Source organism: Oryzias latipes, chromosome 15, assembly GCF_002234675.1.
Source record: "Oryzias latipes chromosome 15, ASM223467v1".
In the NCBI taxonomy this organism is placed as follows: domain Eukaryota; kingdom Metazoa; phylum Chordata; class Actinopteri; order Beloniformes; family Adrianichthyidae; genus Oryzias; species Oryzias latipes.
Window position 1 is genome coordinate 2866819 of NC_019873.2, and position 27248 is coordinate 2894066.

The 27248-nt window shown below is 41.4% G+C and overlaps 1 protein-coding gene across 1 annotated transcript in view; it reads right to left on the bottom strand.

Annotated features, from left to right (window-relative positions):
- The window catches only part of LOC101174369 (heparan sulfate glucosamine 3-O-sulfotransferase 1), a 41259-nt gene extending 15256 nt beyond the window's left edge, over positions 1–26003 (bottom strand). The window contains exon 1 of the mRNA XM_004076867.4: positions 25633–26003. The gene's annotated coding sequence lies outside the window, so the exon portion shown is untranslated. The remainder of the gene's footprint in view (positions 1–25632) is intronic.
- Positions 26004–27248: the final 1245 nt, after the last annotated feature.

Here is a 27248-nt window from a genome sequence, read left to right on the forward strand (position 1 = left end):
CTCCCAGTAGGCTCTTTTTTTTTACAGATAAACAGGCTGATTTGCTTATCAGCCTTCAGGTGAGTGGAAGCAAGCAATTCCAGGGATGCTGACTCACTCAGGACTGCACTCCTCAGTCCATCAGAAACACCAACAGGCTCAGACAAGGAATTCAATCAGAGAGTGGCCTGATGAGCCTCATTCATCCTGCCACTTTTGATAAAGCACCCACGCTCTCTGCAGCATCAGGATCCCCTCAGTGCAGAAGCCTCCTCATCACCAGAGATAAAGCTAATTGTGCTGTGCCGATTTAATGCAACTCTAATTCTTATCGTGTTTTTCCCAGCACACCTTCCTTGGCTCTCACAATGAGTCTGATCTCCGCCTAAAGTAATTATTCTCTGGTTTATCATGGAGAGAACATGTGAAATGCTGATGCAATCAAAACAAATGCGTAAACTCCATTTTCCCCTCCAAGTCTTTGGGATGCAGATGCCTTCCCCTGGTCTCTGAGGCCTCCTGAAAACTGCAACATGCACATCCATTTTGGATAAATTACTTCATCAAATAAAGCAGCAAGGATAATCTAAATTTTTGATGAGACCAATGCAATGAATAGTTTCAAGACAAAGACAATGGCAAGCCTGCTACTGTCAGAGATGTTACAGCTATAATGGGTAACCTGCAGAGAAACATGAATGTTTTACCAAAATTAAGCATAGCACTGATGCTTATATGACAACAATCTTTCAAATGATGTGAATTCCATAATGAAATGCAATTTTACCTTGGCTTTCAACTATGCACAAGCTCTATTTACAAGGAAGCTCATAAAACATGATAATGAGAGCACTCAAACTACACACGTTATTTATTTTGAGGAGCCCGTCTTTGATATGTTTTACTTGGTTCTACTAACTACAGCTGGTGTGTACAGTCCTCTGGAACTTGGAAAACCTTTCACTCTTTGGCACAAAAGCCTCCTATTGGACGGCATGCAGCAGAAATCTGCCAGTGTTTTCCCACCGCCACAAATATGTACTCAGCACTGCAGAACTCAGGCTTTCTGTTTGCACCTTCTGGGATGCGCAGTTTGCTGCCAAGAGCCAAATGATTCAACACGAGACTGCAGTTTACAGCTAATAATAATAAACTGAACTTAAGACAACATCTGATGGGAGGATCCTGGAGTTAGTTGCATCGGAGGTTAGAGCTTTGCAGAAGTCTGTGCCAGCACTGCTTCTACTGGATATCTTCTTTCCTGCAAAACAGTAGCGAGGTGCTGATCTGACAGGTGCACAGTAAAAGAAAGTGAGAACGAGATACATGAATACAATATTAATTTATGGGCTACTTCCCCAAAAATGACTGCAACACAAATTCTTTCAAAATGATAAAGAAGAGGATGAAATGAAGAGAAAACTCACTGAATCAACTCATATATCAGTTTGTGATCAGTACATTTAGGACATTATAACAATGCTAGAATAGATAACAGTCGAAATCACTGTAAAGAGTAGCGGCCAACTAAGTATCAGTCAGGGCAGATTATCTGAGCCGGTATTTGTTTTTTTAAAGTATATCGGAATCTGCCTTTCTTGAGCTGACGGGCCAATGTTGAACTGGTTGGGGTGTGGCAATGCCACGTGTGCGGGACATTGGTATAGGTGGGGTGGCAGACTGTACCTGGGACGGAGTGGCTGGTTTGTTGTCGGCCCATGGAGTGTTTTGGGTCTGGTGCAGCGGCATGCGCTACGGGGTAGCGTGGCTGTACCTGGGCTTGGATATTTTGACTCAGATGCAGCCACGCCGCTCTGTCTCCAGCGTCGTCCTCCACGATCTTTCTTAATGGTCATGCAAACCATGCATTCAGTCCTCTGCATGTGACACAACCAACTAGTGCTATGAGGCAGATCTGAAAAAGTCTAACTGCCTTACTGGTGGACTAAGTGAGGGCCGTTTTGAATGTATGATGTCTTGCTGCCTTGTTGTTTAAAACAATTATATTTTGAGAAGTGTTGTAAAATAAAATATGACAGAAAATGCTGCAGTACTGCAACTGTGTGACACCTAAAACAAATCTTGCAATGCGCTACTTTACATAGTGATACAGCTCTACGATACACTGACATTCATAATTGTCTCTGGAGCTAAATTCCATGTACTTACAGCTGTGAGTGTAAATACAAAAACAGTCAAGCATCCTTTTGAGATCCACAGAGAAGAGCTTAAAAAACAACAGCGGCTGCACGTTCCTTTAGCAGCTAAAGCCACTGACCTTGGACCAGAACTTCCCCCGTATCAGACTTTCTTATCAGCACAAGTAATTCAAGTTCACATGCTGCCTATTGATTGTAACACAATCAGCGGGATCACACCCTGTGGGCTGAGGTGGCGCACACATTTATCTGTGCTACATTTGAAAACTTGCTATGCTTTAAAGAAAGCGTTCCTACCAGACACTAAAGATGTGATTAAAGGAGTGGGTGAATGTTGAGTGACTTGGAATAATCATGTCTTTTGTTCACAATAATTATCCAACCTGCTTCTTAGAATGCTATAGGTGGAAGTAAGAAAAAATCCTTTTGCGTCGAAATATATCTCATAGCACAGGTCTGTTCTTTTACCTTCCAATGCAGCAATTCAATAGAAATACAACACAAGAATTACATAGAAAAAATGCAGCCCATAGATTTTGTTTTTTAACGTAATATCCCAACTTCTTCCTCAAGGAAACTCTCACCACTTTTGAACCTCACTTTTGCTGGCCGGGTGAATGTAAACTAGGCTTCAAACCAAACTGTGTTACACTATTGAAACGAATTGTGGGGAAAGTGAATCATTGAGTCTCTACTGCATTTTTGTTTTTTTTCCAATGAAATTGTTGAACAATTGATGTGTTAAATGTTCTGAATTTGTAGTTGTTGTTTTGTAAAACACAAATTAACCAAAAGAAAACTGCAACCCAAAGATTGACGTTTGAACTGAATTGTGGAGAACATAAATTGTGGCAACTTTAACCTACAACACAGCTTCACAATAAACTTTGTATTAGTGTTAAAACTCAGTTTTCATTCTTTCTCTTCCTCACAGAGGATCTGCCAAACACTGGAGCTCTGCAGGTCTCTGTTTCGATGTCAGTGGTCTAAAACAATGTGTTTTATTCTGCTTATTCGTTATGTTGACCTTGATTCCACAATAAGTTGAATAGATTTATTCCAAAGGAAATAAAATCATTTGCAGAGTACATGTGGTAGTTTCATCTACACACTAAAACTCCACACAGACCATTCACATGCACACACACACACACCCACACCCACACACTAAAACTCCACACAGACCATTCACATGCACACACACACACACACAGTAAAACTCCACATGACCATTCACATGCACACACACACACACGCACACCCCCACACACCCACACACACACACGTACATCTCACAGTACTTAAACTCTGTGCCCGGTTGTTGCCAGTATCATTTTAAAAAAGCAGATTGTGGCAGACTCATGTGAACGAGTGAGGCCATGCAGATGCACAGATCACTCAAAAACTGAAATAATATTCAGACTACGTTTTTTCTAAGTCTTTTCACAAAAAGATAGTGAAATATTGTCTTTGATACTGTTTTGTGCTATATCGGAATGCGTGTCATATTATGACATATGTATCATGATTTGTGTCGTATCGCCAGATGATACACACCGCTATTGCACACACTTAACTCCATACACAACACACACACATCTTCCCTATCCACATAAACAAATACACACAAACTCACATAAAGTATGATGCATCTTACAGTAGAAAAAATCCACCACAGCCGTCATCAGCCAGTCTGCATGTGAACCAGGGCGGGCAAACATGTTCAATATACCTTTTTCACTGAATATGAACTGGCACCAAAATTTAAAACATCAGTTAAAATGGTTTAATGAAAACTAACCATTGGTTTATTTCAGAATTCATGAATCATTTAAATGAGGTTGAATACACAAGAGCAAAAAGTTGAACAGAAAGAGGAAACATTTGACAGTTCTGGTATTTTAGGGTGAAATTAAAGTCTACTCAAATAAAATCTATTTCAAAATAGCTTCTTTTTCTTTCCAACTTGTCCTGTCCAACAGCTGAGCAAACAGATGTGAGCGGAAGGCCTCTTGTGTTTGACATATTTTACTTTATCAACAGGGGTTATTCATTCATTCATTCACCAAGAACCCCCACCACAGGGACACATGTGATGTGATCCCCGGCTCTTGGTCTTGCCAGAGAACTCAGGGATCTCTCTCACTGCGTGGAGAGAGGGCTGCCGGGCCCAGGAAGCCAGCACCCAGGGGACACGGGCGCCGTTGCATCCCTGGTGGATGGGGTAGTGATCAGAGGTCCCAGCTTCCTTGTATGTGTCTTTGTGTGTATGCGTGTGTGTTGGAGTGTATATTGTTGAGGGATAAATGGTGATGTACTAAAGGGTACAGTTAAAATTGGTGGGCGCTTAGAGGACATCTCCTGCTTGCTGGCAGTGATGTCCAAGCAACCCCCCTACAAAGGGTCTCACATGTCTAAGGTGCAATTAAAACCAAGAGGGGAGGGGCCTGTTCCCATACGGCAACCATAGGTGGGGGAACACTGCCAAGGAGCTCCTCGCCCCAAGGTGCATCGCAGACTGACACCCCCATCATCCTAATGAGAGATTATATGAGGAAGAGTTGCAGCAACATCTATGTTAAGGTTTAGAGTTTGTTTTTTTTGTTTTTTATTTTAACTTGTTCTGTCCAACAGCTGAGCAGACAGACAGGCTTTTTGTTTTTTGCATCACTGATTAATATAATTCATTAATCATTTAGTGTAGAGCTATTTTGTGAGGCAGTTACAGATCATATTGCCCAAGCATCTTAATCACATGACACGTGAAATGAAAAGTCCTAATTTACTGAATTGAATCAATGACTTTATGCCACTTGTTTGGAGTTAAAGATCATCCTGATATTTATCAGTCTTTTCTTACAAGATTCAGTCTCAAGAGTCTTAATGAAATATAAAATGTCTCTTTCATTTTCCCAGACTGTACTGGAGGAAAAAACATCATGTTGACTGTCCTACTTAAAAGAAAATGCAATGGAGGAGCAGAAATTGGTTGCAGAGCGCATTCTGGCTCGCCTGTAGACAGGTGGGCAAGAAAAGAATTTATCCAAGAAGTTGTCTGTGTAACAGTTTTTAAGCATTTGTAAGATTTGTAACTAGCCTGCAAGCCAACAGAGCTCAATTCAAATACTTCAACTGATTTCAACAACATATAAGGGCAACATTTGCTGTTAACCATTTACTTTAAGTTTGTGTCACAGTAGTATGGAAGCGATTCTGTAGCATAATTAAGAATAAAAGTCAAAACCAGAAATGCTTTTTCATTTTCAAAATGAAGCTGCATTTTATCAATGAAAAAGCAATTATACAAAATGCTTTTTCATTTTCTTCTTCATCATTGATTATTCTGTCACTTGATAAAAAATGATTAAAAAAATGGTATTTGGCATTTCATTTTCAAAATGAAGCTGCATTTTTTTAAATAAAAATTAAAATGAAAAATCAATTCACCAAAAAATGCTTTTTCATTTTTTTCTTCAACATTGCTTATTCTGTCACTTAATTAAAATGATAAAGAAAATGGTTTTTGACATTTCATTTTCAAAAGGTTCTCTGGTAAATGTGTAGCAAAATTCGTTTAGAAATGTCTAATTTGACAATTAAAATGCATTAACAGAAATGCTTTTTCATTTTCAAAATGTAGCTGCATCAAATGACTCAAAATTAAAATGAAAAATCAATACTTCAAAATGCTTTTTCATTTTATACTTAAAAACCGCTTATTCTGTGTCATAATTAAAACGAAAATGCAAAGAGGGGATTTTTAACATCCACCCTGCGAACATTGTCGCAATATTCAATTCTAATAAGCATTTCCAGAGGGGGGGAGTGGGGCGATGACGTCAGTGCTTTCTCTATGTGTCCGGCTGCTAACAGACACAGACATGCTAGGAGCAGTGGAACTTTGTGTTGGCAGCAGAAGAGAGGACTTTGTGATGGTTGTGAACTTCTGATGATTTTACACAGCTTCTCAGGACTACGTAGCAGCATTTCCGCCTTATGCTGTCCTCCTTCGGACGCATCGCGGACAAACTTTTTGTCTTCGGACTGGCAGCTGCCTTCGCATAGCGGAGCGCGAAGCTCCCGATCGCCGAAGGAGGAACCACCATATGAATTTGTGTTTCTATGGTGTCCAGAATTAAATAAAGGATGATGTGATTCCCACATATTTACATCCAAGATGCTCATTGCCCGTTCAGAGTTTTAAGTACCTCCACTTAAAGAACACGTTACCCAGCGGTTCACTGAATTTCCACCCAATGACTCAATGAGCAGGAATCACATCGCACCAGCACTATGGTCAGCACCTACCGCTGGCCCTGGTGGTGCTTTGTTGTAAATAAGCAGCCAGATTCCCTCGGTCTGTATCAGTTCTAGATCAGCTTCTGGGCTCGCCGTGCGTCCAGAGTCGCAGCCACGCTCGCCATACCTGGCTCCCCTCCTGTGACCCGCCTAGTGTACGTGCAGTTCATTATTGATTTGTTTGTAATGTGAATGTGATATGTGTGCCGTATGCGAAACATAAGAGTTAGACATTGGATCATGCATAAAAAGTCCATTAGACATGCGTGGACACGGATAACAGTCGTAAAAGGCCACAAATTTGTGTCTGCATCCAAATAATATTGTACAAATAAGTATTATGAAATAAAACACAAATGCTTATCCTTTTAAAATTATTATTACAAAACCTGTTTAAATAGTTTTTAAAATGACAGACTGTACACAAACAGCTAATCATTCTTGGCTTGTTTGAGTTGATTTTTGCACTAGTTTTAAAGTGTTTTGGACTCATCTGTGAGAAATGGTCCTGTAACTTCCAACTCTCATAAAACATTATATTGAAAGCCAAAGCTTCATGTAAATGAGCCACATGTGGCTCTGTTTGCTCATGTTAGGACTTTCAGCCCAGAGTAGCCTCACTAGCTTCACTTGGCAGAGATGAGAAGAACATAAATGATGACATTTTAAAGGCCCAGGGTTTGCGCTCTATCATCCTTTAAAGCATTTTCCACCGCTACATGTAGCACCACACTCCTTTTCCCTCAGTGCCAAATGTTTCAGAAGAACAGCCTTGAAACGTGCTTCCCTTCTGTTTAGTCATTCTCAAAGACTTTTCCAACACTAAGATTGTAAGTAAACTGTATAAAAAGAGTTGTGTGTTACTTAGCAAATATGCAAGTGATAGAACAGCTCAGTACTTAAGAAGGAGCGTGTGAAGAATTCAGGCTCATTCAAAAAACTGAAAGTATCTGCCTGTGACTTGATGGCACTATCCCAGCATGTGCATGTGTGGGTCTGTGACAGAATCAGGCTAAGAAGATAGGGGGACTGAAACATCTCTTCATTTCAGCACGGCAGAGCACAGCTTTGTCTGTTGTGATGCTAAAACACAAGCTAACCTTCATTAATGTAGAATATTATTTGAGCCTTTTTGCCTGGAAGATGCTCAAGAACTTTATATCCAATCTTTGAAGAAATGTGGAAGCAGAAATGAAGCCAACTCCAAAAATGAATCAGTTTCAAGCCCAACCCAAACCTCATCCAAACTAAATGACAAATTAGAGTACAAGGGGATCTCACTGTCAGTTTTAGCCGCACTGTCTTGTTGTGCCATTGTTCATGAATAAGTCATCGCTCCCCCACCACTTCCCCGTCGGCTTATTGCTCGTTCTGCTGCCTCCATGGCCCTGTAAAACCAACTGAAGTGTTTATAGGAGATAAGAGGCAGAGGAGGTCATAGGCCCAATAACTCCTTTTATCGCCTTGAGTTCTGCAGCCGGGGCCATTTTTATAGAGGCAGACAAATTCTTAATTGAAGGAGTTTGTGGACCAGGTAGCAAAGGCCTAATGGGCGAATAAAAAGCATGAGAGAGGGAGGGCATCCACGGATTGTGCTTTGTAGCAAGAGTGAGACTGGATGCACAGAGAAAGAAAATACTATTTCAAAATGATTCTTTGGGAAATGTGATGTATTTGCTTAGACAAACTCTTTCAAAATTACTCAAGGAAAGTGATTTTGTTTGGGGTGATCTTAGTTAACTCAGCCTAGCTTGTCATTGGAAGTGCTGCTGTCAAGGAAAAAGGAGATTCTATTTTGCAAAAATTGCAAAATCCAACCCAGGAAGTTTTAAAGAGGATTTGGTTAATACGAAATGCAACGTCTGATTTCAACCTTACCTTAGTCTTATAGTCAGACCTGGACAATATAAAGCTTTTATAACCTGTAGTTTCAAACCACACACCTGAGAGGGGTGTCATGAATATTTTACACAGGTGCTTTAGCCCAGGAAAGAGCGTGCAATAAACTTTCCTGGCATTTATTCTCACAATGCTTGACAAACAAACAAACAAACCAAGCTCTAAAGAATTGATAACCTTTGATGCCTTTTTTATTTTCAGGATAATTCTTCTACTTCATCCTGAATATTGCATCCACTGACGCTGCTGTGTCCTCTGCCTTTTAGCTTAATGAAGCCCACAATGTTACCTTAATCCGGTCTGCATGAGAGGATTATTCTATTTTATCTTTTAAAAGTCCCTATGATCCTTTTGTTTTGGAATTACAAGGTTCACTCTTTGAAAACACTTTAGGACAAAAGGCCGCTAAAGCTTTAGATTTAATTAGCCGACGTGGCTGACCAGATCTGACAGGGACCTAATGTTATGTGCCTCTTAAATGAAGCTAAAAGTAATAACAAAGGAAGAGAGTCCATGAATAATGCAAACATTCATACGATTTTTACTAATGCTCTTCTCCGGGCAAGGAAAAAACCTTGTCCGTTTTTTTTTTTCCTTTTGCAATTCAAGATTTTCTTTATCTTAACAGTTCTCATGATTTACTATACAAACAAATCTTAGTACATGTTTGTAAAGCAAAGAAAATGACTATCACTATTAGACAAAATATTGCTTTAGGGGGAAAAAAACTACGTATTACTACTCATCAAGACAACAAAGATTCTCCTAAAACTGATGCTCTACTGAGAAAACTAGCATATTGTTTCATGCAACCTAGGCAGTTTGCTTCAGGATTAAAGAGTTTCTTGAACGAAAATAAGCCAGATGCAGTTCACAAAGCAACCAGTGGCTGGTAACACAATTAACACAGTCCCCATTCACTCCCATGCAAAGATAAACAAGAACACGTCTGGAACCAGCCTAAGAATGTTTGTTTGAAACGATTTCAAACCACATCCAAGTCTGGATAAAATATATTTTTAGTTAAAAGTAGTGCAACCACATGGGGGCACAATACAGTGTTAATGTGTGCCAGTCCCAAGTCTGGCTAAATGCATTGGGTTGTGTCAGAAAGTTGATACAAAATCATAAAAATGATGCAAATCAAGGTGGAGGTGGAGGTGCCAAAAAGGCCAAAGAGGACAGGTTGGATACAAAGGACGGAGATGGATGTGACAGAGGTGAGGCAGAGAAACGGGGATGGGAGGATGAGCAGAAGGTTGGTGATCAAGGAAAGGGATGGAAATGTGCTGATGGTAAGATTGATAGAAAGATGGAAGGAGAACTTTGAGAAGAGCACAGAAGAGAAGATGTAAATGTTGTGGAGCAGGAAACAGCAAAGATCGGTTGGGATGAAAGGAGGAAGACATTGCAGAGGATGAAGAGTTGGAATGCAGTTGGTCCTGCCAGCATACCTGTGGTGGTATGGAGAAGTGACAGAAGAGTTTCTTAAAGTAGAGTTTAAAGTCTTTTTCTGTGTTTTTCTTTTTCTAGTTTTATTTTTAAATAATGGAAATAATGATTTATGACTTTACTGTCCTAAAGATGTTTGTCTTTAGTGCTTTTATTTAAGCACTCTGAATGACCTTTTATATAAATGTTACCTTGTCTTCTGTCCATGTCCATGGCATTTTGTGCTTGTTTTTAGGTCAATTTTGCCGGTTTGCTATGACTCTTGTTGCATTAGGTACAGGGTTTGATGACTGTGGAGCTAAAAAGCTAGAGCTGCCCTCTCGGGTTTTTTTTCAATCCTCCTCTAACCACTTTACTCCCTTTTCCACTGTAACCCTTGTGCTATCCTAGGCATGTTAACATCGGGAGTTGGGTCATCTAGACCCACTAGACAGTGCTCTGAACCTTTTTTCTTCAATGATTTTTGATCTTCACTGGTGTCCATGGATTACATGAAATCTTTCCACCTTTATCCACCTTTGTCATGGTAGGGAGAACACGTCAATGGAAGGGTGGGGTCATCTAAGACAGCACAAGAGCTAGTATCCAATGCCTCCAACCTCTACTACTCCACTCTACCTTTTTTCCAAAAAGAAATGCACACAGATATAAAACAAATACCCTTTGTCCTCGACTTCAGGACATGAGGACATGATTCACCTGTTTGGATATTTGTGTCGTCTCTGTCCAACATGAGAACTCCTGTAGTTCATCTGCTGGACAGAACAAGTTGAAAAGAGGTTCAACTGATTGAGGACTTTGTGATTGACAGCCTAGGCTTGTTTACCTCACTTATTTCCCTTTTCTCATTTCTCATCACCAATGACTACAGCAAAAAATGTAAAGTCGTATAACTAAATCTTTTGACCATTTGCTGTAAGTCATTAGTAAATACTTGTGAACTGCACTTTTACTAGTTATCTCCCTTCCTTTGCGTGGTAAAATGCTGCAGTCTCTGGTGTTAACTCCACACAATCGACGGCTCCATTTGGCAAACAATGGTGAATTAGCAGAGAAGCTTCCTCTTCCTTTCCCCGCTCATCAACTGACACAGCAAAGCTTCGATTAACCATCTTTCCCTTCATTCAAAGAAAGGATTGGTGTGAGCTTTGATTATATCTCTCTCAAGTATAGACTAGGCTTCTATTTATTTTTAACAAAGATTAGCTTTAAATTGATGATTAACCTTTGTAATCCTGTGAGCATATTGCTTGTCTTGACTACAGGCAGACAAAAGAGCTGTCACATTACCGTTTAGGGAGAATTGAGGCTCAGAAAGCAAATGAGGCAGTGTTATCTGTCTGCTGCTAGGCTGGATAATGAAGACAAATCTTCCGACTACAGAGCCATCGCATAATGAATCCGAACAGATGAATTCTTTTGACTTCTTAGTGGGCATTTTTTAATAAAACTTCTGTGCGGCCCTGACAAGCAATTGCCATGCAGCCTTATCTAGCAAAGGAGCAGACTTTCCTCGCAGGACTGGGTAGCCGCCATTGTTTAGATGGCTGCATTAAAGAGTAATCAAACATTAAATGAGTCATTTCTCCATATTTAACTCCAACTGGGGAGGTAATGGTTTAATTTGCTGGGCGATGACTTTCCCCATGCGGAGTGTGCCTTGCATTAAATCATTGCCTATTTCAACTGCATCTGTTGCTCAAGAAGAAGAATTTAGTGCAAAGTGCTTCACTGAGGGCAGTCATCAGACCCGCAGAACAACTGTGGTGCAAAGTGCAAACACTAATACAGGATTTGTTGCATATGAGCTCAATTCTGCTTGGTGAATGCTTGTGTTCTTTATCTCATCTTTTCAATGTATTAGCAAGTTAATTACCAAAATTAAAACTTCACTGTAAATAGAAGTTTCATTGCTCATCATAGCGCTGCATTTAGTGAGGAGTCTGACAGACTACCTGGCCCGAATTCATTTGAATTATAATTATAATAATAATAACAATCATTATTATTATTATTATTATAACTATTGAGTATTTTTCATGGTATTAAGTATTTTTTTATCAAAAAAACACATCATTCACTGCTGAAATGACAAAATCCTTGCTCAAAATTAGTTTATCAATTTTTCAACATGATCAAATCTAGCCACAGGGGTTGCAATCTAGCCACAGGGGTTGCAAGTCAGTAACTTCTGTGCCGGTCCCAAGCCCGGATAAATAGAGAGGGTTGCGTCAGGAAGGGCATCTGGCGTAAAAATTGCCAAAATAACCATGCGAATCATCCACAACACTTTAGACATACCGGATCGGTCGAGGCCCGGGTTAACAACGACCGCCACCGATGCTGTTAACCTACAGGGTGTCGGTGGAAATTTGACTACTGTTGGTCAAAGAAAGAGGGGAGGCAGAAGGGTCCGTTGCCAGAGAGAGAAGGGAAAAGGCAGGAACATAGGTTTGAGAATAGGGACTCTTAACGTTGGCACAATGACAGGGAAAGGCAGAGAGCTGGCAGACATGATGGAGAGAAGGAAGGTAGATGTACTGTGTGTGCAGGAGACAAGGTGGAAGGGCAGCAAGGCACGTAGTATTGGAGGAGGATACAAACTGTTCTATCATGGTGTTGATAGGAAGAGAAACGGGGTAGGAGTGATTCTGAAGGGGGAGTTTGTAAACAGTGTTCTAGAGGTGAAAAGAGTCTCAGACAGGATGATGAGCCTAAAGTTAGAAATTGAAGGGGTGATGGTGAATGTAGTCAGTGGGTATGCGCCACAGGTTGGCTGTGAGTTAGAAGTGAAGGAGAGATTCTGGAGTGAGTTGGATGAGGTCATAGAGAGTTTTCCCAGAGGAGAGAGAGTTGTTATTGGAGCAGACTTCAATGGGCATGTTGGTGAGGGCAACAGAGGTGATGAGGAGGTGATGGGCAGGTTTGGTGTGAAGGAAAGGAATCTGGAGGGACAGATGGTGGTGGACTTTGCGAAGAGGATGGAAATGGCTGTAGTCAACACTTACTTCCAGAAGAGAGAGGAACATAGAGTGACATACAGAAGTGGAGGTAGGAGTACTCAGGTGGACTACATCCTATGTAGACGAGGTCATTTGAGAGAGGTTATTGACTGCAAAGTGGTGGTAGGAGAGAGTGTAGCCAGACAGCACCGCATGGTGGTGTGTAAGATGACTCTGGAGGTCAGGAAGAAGAAGAGAGGGAAAACAGAAAAGAAGACCAAGTGGTGGAAGCTACAGAATGAAGAAACTTGTGAGGAATTTAGGCAGAAGTTGAGACAGGTCCTGGGTGGTCAGGATGAGCTTCCAGAGGACTGGGAAACTACAGCAGAGATTATCAGGGAAACAGGTAGGAAGGTGCTAGGTGTGTCATCTGGAAAGAGGAAAGACGGTAAAGACACTTGGTGGTGGAATGAGGAAGTACAGGAATGCGTCCAGAGAAAGAGGTTGGCTAAAAGGAAGTGGGATGTAGAAAGGACTGAGGAAGGTAGACAGGAGTACAAGGAAGCGCAGCGTAGAGTGAAGAGAGAGGTGGCAAAGGCCAAACAGAAAGCTTATGATGAGCTATATGACAGGTTAGACACAAAGGAAGGAGAGAAGGACTTGTACAGGCTAGCCAGACAGAGAGACAGAGATGGGAAGGACGTGCAACAGATAAGGGTGATTAAGGACAGAGATGGAAAGGTGCTAACAACCCAGGAGAGTGTACAGAAAAGATGGAAGGAGTATTTTGAGGAGCTGATGAACGAGGAAAATGACAGGGAAAGAAGGGAGGAAGATGTGGTTGTTGTGGAGCAGGAAGTAGCAGAGATTGGAAAGGATGAGGTTAGGAAGGCTCTGAAAAGGATGAAGAGCGGAAAGGCCGTTGGTCCTGATGACGTACCTGTGGAGGTATGGAAGTGCCTAGGAGAGACAGCAGTGGAATTTCTAACGAGGTTGTTCAATAAGATTTTAGAGAGTGAGAAGATGCCTGAGGAATGGAGGAGAAGCGTTCTGGTCCCGATCTTTAAGAACAAGGGTGACACGCAGAACTGCAGCAACTATAGAGGAATAAAGTTGATGAGCCACACAATGAAGCTGTGGGAAAGAGTAGTGGAAGCCAGGCTTAGGAAGAAGGTGGAGATTTGTGAGCAGCAGTATGGTTTCATGCCCCGTAAGAGCACCACTGATGCCATTTTTGCTTTGAGAATGTTGACGGAAAAGTACAGAGAAGGTCAGAAGGAGCTGCATTGTGTGTTCGTAGATTTAGAGAAGGCGTATGACAGGGTGCCGAGGGAGGAGCTGTGGTACTGTATGAGGTCGTCTGGAGTGGCAGAGAAGTATGTCAGAGTAGTTCAGGACATGTATGAGAGAAGTATGACGTTGGTGAGATGTGCTGTAGGTCAGACAGAGGAGTTCAAGGTGGAGGTGGGACTACACCAAGGATCAGCTTTGAGTCCTTTTTTGTTTGCTATGCTGATGGACAGGCTGACAGACGAGGTAAGACAGGAATCTCCCTGGACAATGATGTTTGCGGATGACATTGTAATTTGCAGTGAGAGTAGAGAGCAGGTGGAGGAACAGCTAGAGAGGTGGAGGTTTGCTCTGGAAAGAAGAGGTATGAAGGTCAGTCGTAGTAAGACAGAATACATGTGTCTGAACGAGAGGGATCAAGGTAGAAGCGTTAGGTTACAGGGGGCTGAGGTGAAGAAGGTGCAGGAGTTTAAGTACTTGGGGTCAACAGTTCAGTGTGATGGGGATTGTGGAAAAGAGGTGAAGAGGCGAGTGCAGGCAGGTTGGAGCGGTTGGAGGAAAGTGTCAGGAGTGTTGTGTGACAGAAGAGTGCCAGCAAGACTCAAAGGAAAGGTGTACAAGACAGTGGTGAGACCAGCTCTGCTCTATGGGTTAGAGACGGTAGCAGTGAGACAGAGACAAGAGGCTGAGATGGAGGTAGCAGAAATGAAGATGTTGAGGTTCTCCTTAGGAGTGACCAGGTTAGACAGGATAAGGAACGAGTACATCAGAGGGACGGCTCATGTTGCCTGTGTTAGCGACAAAGTCAGAGAAGCCAGACTGAGATGGTTTGGACATGTTCAGAGGAGGGATAGTGGATATATTGGTAGAAGGATGTTGGAGATGGAGCTGCCTGGCAGGAGGGCAAGAGGACGGCCAAAGAGGAGATATATGGATGTCTTAACAGAGGACATGAAGTTGGCTAATGTTAGGGTAGAAGATGTTCATGATAGAGTGAGGTGGAAAAGGATGATTCGCTGTGGCGACCCCTGATGGGAAAAGCCGAAAGAGAAAGAAGAAGATCAAATGTCATTCTAAACACTCAGCTACATCTTAGATTGATGGCCTGCAGTTAAGTTGTTTCTCATGGCATTCATAAAGAACTTTCCAAAGACTTTGAGGATTTTCTCCCATATGCTGGAGGACAACGCCCTCCTGTTTGTGGATTTGTAAAAAAATTGTTAAACATTTTTCATGAAATTGTCTCCGCCACTTTTTGTTATTTTATCCTTTTCTCCATTGTTTTGTGTAGTTTTGTTTGGCGTAAAGTGACGGAACAGTGTAATGATTTACATTAATGATGTGTTTAACCTTAAAACCTCCAAGGCTGGCATTGAAAGAAATTCAGCATTTGTATAGCCTACAAAACTGCTGTGCAGATCACAGGTCATTGTAATCCAGCTGAAAGTTATCTAGAGGTTGTAATAAAGAGCAAGTTGTGTGAGGGGAAAACATCAGTCTGGAGGTCAGAGCTGAACTCTGTCAAGTTTCCCTCTGACACAGATAAAAAAGACCATTTTTATTAAGCGGCCCCTCAAACCAAAGAGGATTCCTACCCCGAAAAACAGCAGAAACTCCTCCAACTTCACACAAAGACTTTTTTCTGAGAGCAGAAAAAACGCTGTGAAACTCCGTTAGAGAATGAATACTGCAGACCACATCATTACACACATGGATTTGTCTAATTTTCACAAACGATCAACTCTGTTGCATAAAAAAAAGACACAAAAAGTGGTAAAAAAATATCAGAACAATAAACAAGACAAACACAAACTCATTAAATTTGTAAATAGTATTGCATCTGAATCAATTTACAGTCTTACATTTTCTGCAGATTTATAGGATGTAAATATAAAACAGAGTCAAGCATTTCAGGATCAACATTATTGTCTAAACTCCAGTGCATGCAATGGTTTTGGCTCAGTGGTCTGGATAATGAGATTTGAAATAATAAAAATTATCATTTGATCCCCAAAGCAAATGTTGATCATAATAACTGAGGCCAATATGACTGTTAAATGCCTATTTGAGGGAAACAATTGCAGTTTGTAACAACAGAAAATTATGGTATTAACTGTTCTACTGAATAGAAGAGCACCTGTCTATAACATCAATTCGCCTACAGAATTTCTGTGATGATCTAACCCACACAACATCGCTGACAGTTTTGTTAAACTAGGCTGGCTTTATCAGGTTTTTTTATGTTACACAAAGAGAGAGGTAAAGGATGAAATTGAGGGTTTAATCTTAATGAAAGAATAGAAATATTTGTGTACATACATTTAAATGTAATAAAACAATTAAAATAGCCAAGCCATTAGGTTAATGACACAGTTTTTCTTTTTTTTTTTCATTTTTCTTTCTTTTTTTGTGTAGTCAGTAGAAAGTCTATAATTTCAAGAATAGAATTATTCATTTTATATTCCGTTTCATCCCTTTCGGGGTCACGACGTTGCTGGAGCCTATCCCGGCCACTGTTGGGTGAAGAGAGGGGACATCCTGGACAGGTCTCCAGTCTGCTGCAGGGCCACAATCACACACCCATTCACTCTCACACTCACACCTATTGGCAATTTAGAGGAACCTTTGAACCTATGAATGTTTTTGGACGGTGGGAGGAAGTCCCCAGAGAAAACCCACACATGCACGGGGAGAACATGCTAACTCCACACAGAAAGGTCCCCCATTGGTGTTCTGGTTCAGGTCCCCCATTGGTGTTCTGGTTCAGGTCCCCCTGCCGGGACTTGAACCGGGGGCCTTCTTCTAATTTAAAACAACAAAATACAGGAAAAAAGTTTGAAAAACAGGCTTGATTATGATTCAAGTTTGAAAATTAATTTAATTAAATTAATTGAAAGGCTGCACAGTGACGCAGTGGTTAGCGCCAAGTCCCGGCTAATGGACCTGAACGAGTGGGGGACCTTTCTGTGTGGAGTTAGCATGTTCTTCATTTAGCATGTAGCATGTGTGGGTTTTCTCCAGCTTCCTCCCGCCGTCCAAAAACATTCATAGGTTAATTGGTCACTCTAAATTGCCCATAGGTGTGCATGGGTGTCTGATTGTGGCCCTGTGACAGACTGGCGATTTGTCCAGGATGTCCCCTGCCTTCACCCACGAGTGGCTGGGATAGGCTCCAGCAGCCCAGAAGATAAATGAATGAATACTCTGTACTCTGCAGAGTGAAGCAACATCAAAAGTAAAACTGGTCAACAACATTGTCTTTCTAGTAAAAACACTAACAATAATATTACAATTCCCTTTTCATCTGTCTTTGCACGTTATATACTGTTGTAATATTTTTAAACTCAGGGCTACGAATAATTGAGCAGTTCCTCGTGTCACTGTTTTGCCTTTAGGCATGAAATGAAAAAGTAAAGTTTAGTCAGGGGAATAGATGATTGACATTCTCCTTGTAAAGGGGAAAAAAGAGGTACTCATTGGGTGTTCTGATTCCACAAATCCAAGACGAACCCTTTCATTCAGCACCATGGACAGCAGCATGTTCCCCTACAGATTATTGCTAAATACTTTTTCAATGAGCTAAAGTACAACAATAATACTGTTTGGATTCGTTTTCCATTGCCTTCTCATTCTTTGAGACTTGGAGATACAGTATCTGTGTGTAAAACACCATTTCAAAGCCCTCAGCAATCAGGTTTCCATTTTAAATAACAGCTTTGAGAGTGCAGCTATAAATGACGGATTTGCTTCCATGGAGTCTGTGAGGTCTTGCTTTTTATCTCAGCTATTTATGCTTGCAAACCAAAGATCAAGTGTCTGTGTGTCTTTGTTAAATACAATAAATCCAGTCAATGTTTCTAGAGATGAAATATCATATTTGGACAAAAACAAACCACTGTTTGTTGAACAAATGTCAAACGGAGCTTGTAGATACAGCTGGACGGAATGAGGAGGAGCCTCCTCTGCTTGACACTTTGTTCTCATGGCTTTTATTTGCTGCTTAAAGTAAAAATGCACTAGGAAATATTGCTCCTGCTGCTTTAGAATAGATCAAACAGTTAGTCCAAACATAAAATATGTGGACAACCTCCACATATATTACTTTAGACAAAGCTGGAGCAGCCAGAGAAAACCCACACATGCTTGAGGACAGCATGCAAACACCACACAGATAGAACCATGGGGTTTGAACCAGGGCCTTCCTGGTGTGAGGCGACCGTTCACCACCGTGCAGCCTGGATAAAATCTAACGTTTTAAAGTAATGTCTATTCAAAAAAAGCTGGAGGGGTTTAGAGAATGTGGTACACTAAGTGAAAATGAAAACAGTGGTGATCACATTAAACTGGAAGAGTAGATGCGTATCATATCTAAGATAACATACATGAACTGGAAAAACTGTGAATGTTACTTAAACTCCTTAAAACCTGGAACACAATGTTCAGTAAGATTTGGGGTTCAGAATCTGTAACAATTGAGCTTCCTGGGTCACCAGCCGTGTCGCACCAAGTTTTTAGTTATTAATTTCTTACTATTTTCTACCATATCAGCAGCTGATTTGGTAGATGCACTGGCATTTTAAAGAACAAGTTCACAGAGATTTCAGCCAGACCTAGTCCAGGATTGTATTGGAGTCTGCCCTCTCCTAACCCCACCAGACTTGGAAGACATCTTTTTTTTTTCCACAGCGCCAAACACATTTTTTTTGTGTTTTGGAGAACTCTTCAAAGGCCCTGGCAACCACAATGATAGGTTCACAAGATCCTTCAAAGATTCTCCCAGTGAGTCTCAAGCAGAGAAGCACAAATCACAAATATGTAGGATTTTGAGTCCACGAACAACTATAGCACACTAGAAGCACACAATGGACGAGGTAAGTAACCGAGTGGGACCAGTGGCATGTCACGAAGATATATTTTTATTTCTAAATATTTATAGGCGTAAACAGAACATGCCATTATTTTTTTAAATCCCACATTGTTAAACTGAGCGGCACCTGCTGAACACTCCACGTGCGGGATTCCTCTACACTTTTAATGTGGACGGGTGTAGATCTCCCCACGCTCAACTGCAGCTCTCATGGGAGCAGACTGCTTTGGGGTGGGTGGAGCCACACGGCAGTACCAACTCCAGCTCGCCAAGAACAGAACTGACTGAACAATCCACACTTTCAAATTTGGCACGGAGACCACTCAAATCACATGGCAAGACATTTTCTCTTGTCTTTATGATGACCTATAGGACATCCTTGCCACATGAATGGTGTGAACGCAGCATAAGTATCTGACTCTGTGCCATCTGACTTTTGAAGGTCTGGCAATTAAAAGGGGGTGCATGATGTCCTTGGTAGGTGGTATTACTGTTTTTTTTCTCATCCTCTGAGCCCTAAATTATCATTTGAAAGTGACTAAAAATAGTGACTAAAAATATTGTGTATCATAATACTATCATCAGGCTCCTTGTGACTTTAAAAAGCTGTTTAGAAGTGTTTATTAATGCCTCTCCTCTGCTGAACTTTCACTTTTTGTTGACAGACATGTTTCCCACAGATGCTTTATGTTAAACATAAAGTGGAAGAAGCTAGCCCTTTGAACCATGCATCACTGCCTGCTGTGCGCTCATGAATTATGGAACTCAGTGCAAATATGCAAATGTGATTATATGCTCAGTTATGGCTCTATACCTTAAGCTACAATGACTCATCTATTATGTATTACCAAGGACTTGAGTGAGGAGGTGCTGGCAGTGAGCATCATAACCCTTTCTGATCTGGTCATTTTCATATCATAAAAGAACATGAACTAAAGGAGGACACTCTAAAGTGGAAACATTCTCTCTGTACCTCTGAAGACTTGGGAGAATTTGAGCTTTCTTGTACGCTCAGTTGCCAGGCTACTTACAGTAACAATGGCTTCCACAGGATGTGAAAGCCAGAGAGTTATGAAGGCAATAAGCATGAAGTTACTAATCCTAAAATTTCCTCCCGTGGGTCCGAAATGAAATGCTAGCTTGATCAGTAATCAGTCCACGGGGGAAGCAGACAGTGGATCCAACTCTGACATTACCATCACAATGCTGGATACGTGATTGTGTTTTGGCCACTTCTTCTCAGTGCTGTAAACATTCGGCTGGACTGGAAAGCGGTGGAACTGCATAGCTTCGTTTTGAAGTCCTGCACACAGCAGCCAAGCTGCAAGCACCAGGATTAAGTCCTCACATTCTGAAGGGAGCAGAACAATCATTAGCTAGGATCAAAGTCAATAATCAAGCACATGGCAGCTGACAGCTTCTATTAGATGGGTGCACGGGAATGATGATATCTGGTGGTCTTTATAAACCGTGTCGCTATGGAAACAAGACAAAACCACTCCCTTTTATTACTCTGCACTAGAGGGCCCCATTGACATATGTTTTTACTCAAGTTTAAGCACAAAAAGTACTTTTGATTCTCATCATAACCATATGTTTTACAATGAAAGCATTTAAGGACAGTTAGAGCACTTCCCTTTAAGCTTTCTTTCACAAAGCTATTTTCTAATTCTTCTACATGTTTGCAATGGAAGTATGAATTAAGTACCAATAAAAAGTGTGATTTGATTCCGGGTTGAACGCTGGAGCGCTTGGCAGCCGCTGCTCCCTGGACAGTGCTAAAACTCTCTCAACTACCAACAATGTGGATTGATCTTTGTGGATTATACTCGCCTAGATTATTCTGTCGCTTGTGCAGCAATTTTCGTCAGCACTGCTCCAATACTCGGCCGTCGAATTGTCTAAGTTCCAGAACTCTCCACCCGTCCCACCGCCGTTAGTTTTACTTCAGCATCTGGACATGTTATAAGTGTCCCGCCGAGATACACTCATCAAAGATCGCGTCTGAACTTCCAGTATGACGACACCAACCCCATCAAATCACTCTGGTCCTCTGCTCACCGTCCACCAAAGAACTCCGGTCACCATGCTGACCACAGTGTCCTAAACCGCTCGACTAACAACACGGCTAACAACCTACCTAACATGACTGGCAACTTCGGTCTCTTGAACATTCGTCTCTCACTACCAAAGGGGATCTTGTGCAAGATTTCTTCGTTAATCGTGAGTATTTTAATGTGCTTAACTGAAACATGGCAACAACCTCAGGATTTTACTCTACTCAATGATGCTACTCCACCGGGTTTGTTTACATTGCCAAACCACATGACTCTGGTCGCGGCGGCGGTCTCGCAATGGTGTATTGCGAGAACTGGAGGATAGCGCCTGTGACTACTCTTGTGTTTGGATCTGTTGAATCTTCTGTCTGTGAGTTCTCTGGATCAACTCCAACTCTCACTGCCACCATCCATCGCCCACCTAAACCTAATAAGTAGTTTATCTCTGCGTTTTCTGACTTTTTGACACACTTTTCCTTACTCTCAACAAGCATAATGCTTTTAGGTGACTTTAATATCCACATGGACACAACAAATAACTCCACTACCAAACCTTTGTATCCTCTCTGGACAGTTTATTTATTTTTATTTTTTTACCAACATATCATCATTCCCACCCACACCAAAGGACATATCTTAGACCTTGCCTGATGCTCAGGGGTCTTGCCAGATGCCTGCAAAGCCGATCCCATTCCTCTTTTGGACCATGCTCTAGTAATATTTAGTGTCGACAATTCATCCACTGGAACCCCCCCCACCCCCCCACCCCCCCCCACGGAGCAAAACCTCGCCTAAAATCAACAATATCAACCTGGATGACCTCTCCTCTCAAATCAATAACCTCCCCAGTATTGACAATCTTTCTCCTCCTGATTAACTTGTTTTACATTATAACAACAAGCTCCACAGCATCCTGGATATCCATACTCCACTCAAAACCAGAATGGTCTCCTTTAGTCTCACTGCCCTCTGGCTTTGGAATTCACTACCCCCTGACCTTGAAACATTGGCTCTCTACCACAATTCTCCAAGAAACTAAAAACCCACCTTTTCCAACTTGTATATTTTACCCCAAAACTTGACATCCTTGTCCTATTTGTGCATATTGTATTGTACATTTCACTGCTGTTTTATTGTTTGTTTCACTGTCACTATTTTGTACAGCGACCTTGGGTTCGAAAAAAGGCACCAAATTAATAAAATTGATGATGATTATTAATTTTATTATTATAATTATCATAGTAAGTTAATATTTACCCATATATATATGTGAATGGACTTTATACCTTGTGTGGATGTCAAATCTAACTTCGAGGTGGCAGGGCAGGGAAAAGTTATTTTTTAGTTTTATTCAGCTAAAAACAAATCGCAGTTCAGACCAAAAAAGTAGTCTTATTATGCCAGGGTGTCACAATTAAAAGTCTGTCTTTTGCACTCAACTCCATTCTGATCATCCACCTGCAGACCAATAGATCCATGAACGTCTTTGTTTTCCTGGTCTGACCTGGAATCTGGATCAGAACTGTCCGGCTGGATAGCTCCGACATTAGTCACCATTTTCGTTGCATCAGTAATGTTAGGTTGAGGTTTCAAGGGGGTGTAAGCTAGCAGGACAGCGTGTAAACAGAGAGCTCTCAGGAACGGGGAGAGGAAGGGGGGATTGGGTTTCTAGGTGCCAATGGTCCTGCCCACAAACGAACTACTGCTGTTCTGCAGAAACTTTGTCCTAGAAAACGACACAGGGTTTTAAACGTTGTCTAAGAACGGCATCGTCTTATTAAAAAGAACGGCATCGTCTTATTGAAAAGACCACTGGGACCACTTTGAAAATAGATCAGACGGTGATCAGAGTGGATCTTTAAGGGTGGTTCAATTCTATTAACAGATGAGAAGTTTGTTTTTGCATGCAGGCCTTTAAACAGCAAGTCTTGCGTAGCAGCACTTTTCCTACTTCATGAGAAGTTAAAAGCCAGAAATCATGAGATGTCCTCACAAAGCAGCACCGTACAGAATGTTGATTTTACAGAAAAATGCTACTGTGATTGCCAGAAGTAAAGAAAAGAAGTGAATGTGCAAATAAAAAACTAAACGTTTGTCTTCTTTGGTCAAGATGCACCTCACAAAGTTCTCCGCGCTTACTTCAAATGCTTGAAAATTATCACAATAGTTATTCATGTGTGAAAAAAAGCACTTGACTAAATCTGTAACGAAAAGGATGTTTCGAAGCCTTGAGTGCAACATCTGTCCCGCTTCTGAGTTTAAATTGCTCTTAGGAGGAGCTTTGGGTTTTAAATTTTTTTTCACAATTTAGGCCAAAAAACATTGGTTTTAGGACAAGTAACATCAACCCAAATTCATGTTACCAAAGGAAGACTGCAACCCCGGTGCTTATTCATAGTCCATTTTATCATACAAATCTAAGTATTGTGGAAATGGATCAGTCCATGCAGGGTAAAATTGATATAATTTTTGGAGATCGCAAATCCTTTTTTTTTTTAATCGTCAGAGCGCCTTATAATCTGGTGGATCTTATAGACCGTGGATGTTCTTACTGACCTTAAACTGTAATTCTGTGAAAGACGGCGCTCAAAAATCTGTCAAAATGTCATCCGACTGGTAATCTACGAAGCCGCACAGCTTGGTGAATCATCACAGCACTATAGCTTTTGAGCCAGAAGTGGAGTGATCCTGTGCCTCAACATAATTATGATATTTTGTTTTGTATTTAATTTGTTAAAACTGAACAATGTTGAGAGTTATTGCAAATAAAGCTTGACTTCTTTGTGGTGTTGCAATTTTTGCTGAATGCCTGGTTGTTGCAGTTAAAAGAGGCGTTTAAGCTGATTTATCTGTTTCCACAAAATCAAAAAGTATTTGCTATTTCTTTTTCCAAGTCTGCAACAATAGTTAAATTGCCTAATGCTACTCAAACTTTTCTCAACTCCCTTTGAGAAAAACTGTGAGCTGTCCAATTTTCAGCCTCTCTGTATTTTAGGAAGAATAAGACACGCAACAACACATGAGTAAAAACAGACCAGATCCCAGAGTCCATGCGTCTGCACATTTTTCTTTTTCTAACATTTTCATTAGTAGTTTTACATCACCGCAGATAGTCAGATTCATACTCAGTTCATTATTGTCAACCAACAAATTAATAAGACTGAATAAATTTTACCCATCATGCTGGTTTCCTCATAGAAATCTCAGGAGGTAAACAAAGCACAACCTTCCAACCCGAGAAATCTGAAAACTAGCAGTCAATTTTCTTTTTACAAATTTCTTAAATGTCTCATGTAATTGTTCTTATTCGTTTAAATGAGAAAAACCCATCCTCGTCTCAGAGCAAGGCCATTTTCTTCTGCCTTTCTTTTTTGCGTGTGAGAAATTGCTCTTTTGTTTTATGGCTCTTCTTTCTCCTCCTCTTTTTATGCAAGTGAAGTCAAACTCCATCGAACACAAACCTAACAGGAACTGGTACACACACACCCCACACACACACACACATGTTCTTCTCTCTGTCCTGCATCACATGAAACTCTTCTCACATTGTTGCGTAAACTACACTGACATTGGTGCGTTTGTGCAGCTGTACATCAAAGAAACACCTCAAGCTTTCTCTCAGGATTTAGGAATCCTAAACCTCCTCAGATCCACCACTGTACTTACAGCTAGACTTGTAGGCACTTAGGCTCTTCGCTCAGCATCCAACTGGCTGTCATCCTGTTAGATAAAACTCTTCAATTGGCTTTTTTTGTTGTCAGAATGTCCATTGACAAAGAGGGACCATTGTCTTACATATAATTACACATTCTGTCAACAAAGACACGCCTACATATTTTTTTCCCATGAAATGCTGTTGGAAATCTGATAGAATTGTATTTGTTGTCATTGCAACAAGTCAAACCATGTTAGAGGTATCTCAGAGGACTGTCTTATTGCTAATGATGGTCTCCTAAAGTGTTAGATCCCCATGGACCAGGTCACCTCCAGCTGAACGACTTCATGACTAAAGGCTTCGAAAAATGGACCGATTTAAACCTCAAACCAATTAAAGGCTACTTTTAACCCTTTTTCCTGCTACAGCCTGCAAACAGCAACTTGTGTTTCATTTGAATTTCATTACAGAACCTATTTCACCAAATACCAGCCAAAGCCTTTGAGAATTGTGCAGCTGAAAGCTGAAGCTCACATAAGCCAACACCCACGTGCTTCTAATCAAAGGTGAACTGCACAGCCTGTGGCAATTTGCATGCCATGATGCTGGAATCTCACTGATCTGGTGGCAGATAAAGGAGAGGCGGTGCTGCGGGGGGTGCAGGGCAACTCCACATCAAGGCTTTGCTCCACAGATCAGGAGAGTGGCAATTATCATCAGCTGCTCTTGTCTGGTCCAGCCTGCCAGGTGACTTGAGCAGTGCTGCTTCCTGACAGGGACATTCCTCCGTCTATCTATCTTCAACAACTTTCTCATTCCTCACAACCTGCTGGATGTAGCAGTTTGTTTAAAAATATTAAATATCCCACAATTTGCATTGTTGAAAGGGGAGATCTGGTTCCGTTTCCAGACACATTCAGCTCACTGCGAGGCGACAAATGAATTTTTGATAAAACACAGCCTGCAAATTCCAAACAGAAGATTTCCTGATTTGCATAAAGCAAGTTTGCTGGAGAGTCAAAGAGGGGGTTACCTCCGCGGAAGGCTGGGCTCGATCTCAGGAGCGCAGGATGCGGAGGCTGATGTCCCGCTCGTCCCCGGTCCACACAGACGGGAGGCGGCCGCCTCTCCTCCCTCTCATCACGGATCCGTCTTACGCCGACAGCAGCAGGAGCAGCCAGGTCCTCCTCAATCGCAGCACGCAGCTGAGCTCCGGCGCCCGCTCCCGCACAGCAGCCTGCGCGCGCGCGCGTGGAGATGTGGATGCTGAGTTTGCGTGGCAGACGGGTGAGGAGCGGGGAGGAGCCGTCTGCTGCTGTCAGAGGGATCCGGACTCAGTCTGCTCCTCACTGAGGCGGAGGAGCCTGCAGCTCCTCTGCTTCAGCCTCGACGCTCAAGGTGGGAGGAACACCTGATCCCTACCTTACAGTCTCACTCTATTCATTTATTCTGCCCATGCGTTTAATGATTCTACCCCCCCCCCCCCCCCCCCACACACACACACACACAAGAGTTACAAAAATGGAGCCTCCACCAATGACACAAATGGAAAATGGTCTTAAATTTACCTGATCAGTTCACTGCTGCAAAGTAAAACAGTCCTTTGACAGCCAGAGATCACAGTTTGGTTAAACAAGTGTTTCTTGTCTCTGAACTGCTGAAGGGTCCTTTGATGGTATACCATTAATAAAATGTGAATTTTAGGTCAATAGCAATGTTTTGCTAAGTTTTATAGAGGTATGTGACCACACATCGACTCATGAGTTTCAATGACCTGTAAAAGGTCTTGTGCGGAAACGGATTATAGGAAATTGTCGATCTGGCATCAAGAAAAGCTGAACAAACTGCAGTTTTCTTCTCTGTGGGGAGTCATAGAAACACTGACATGTGTTCTAAAATATCTTTCAGGGAATTATTGACCATTGACTTCTGGATTAAAATATATTTGAAACAAGTTATCATAGTATTTATTTTCCTTTTTTTGCCACCAAATCAGTCTGTCTTAATGTAAAATAATCCACCAGGACAGAAAAGAATCCCTTAGGCTTCTTTTCCAAACAAGATTTGGTATTCAGGACCACTAATCTGGTGTTAAATTTTATTTCATGTCGTCTTTTATCTTTTAAATTGACATGTGACTGTAGAATCCTTATTTTACAACAGCCGCGCTTTAGTCAGGCACGTTTTTCCCGTTTTGGCTGTTTTCTTAAAAAGTTCTGTCAAACTTGGTCAAGACTGTGACAACTACATCACAAATAATGTGGCCTTAACTGGTCAACTAATCATTACGTCATCTGACTCGACACTTTTCCATTGTTAGACAGGTTTCAAATGGAATACATGTAACATCTTTGTTTTAGATTGTTCCTATAAATACAGCACTGTTGGAGCTGAAAATAGATTTTAATGAGGTGCCCAAAGACTTAAAACGACACCAGAGAGCCTTACCTGCAAGATCTGTATTTTCCTTCAAATTTGGAGTAAGACCTGTGTGATAGTGATTCTAGCTCTGAGGGAACACAGGGACTTTGCAAAGTTATCTGTGTGGTGCAGGTCAAATTCAGCAGCAGAGCGAATGAGCCTCATTAAAAACCTGGATGCTGAGAAAACAGGACAGTTTTACAGCATGCAAAGCAAAAATAGAGACAT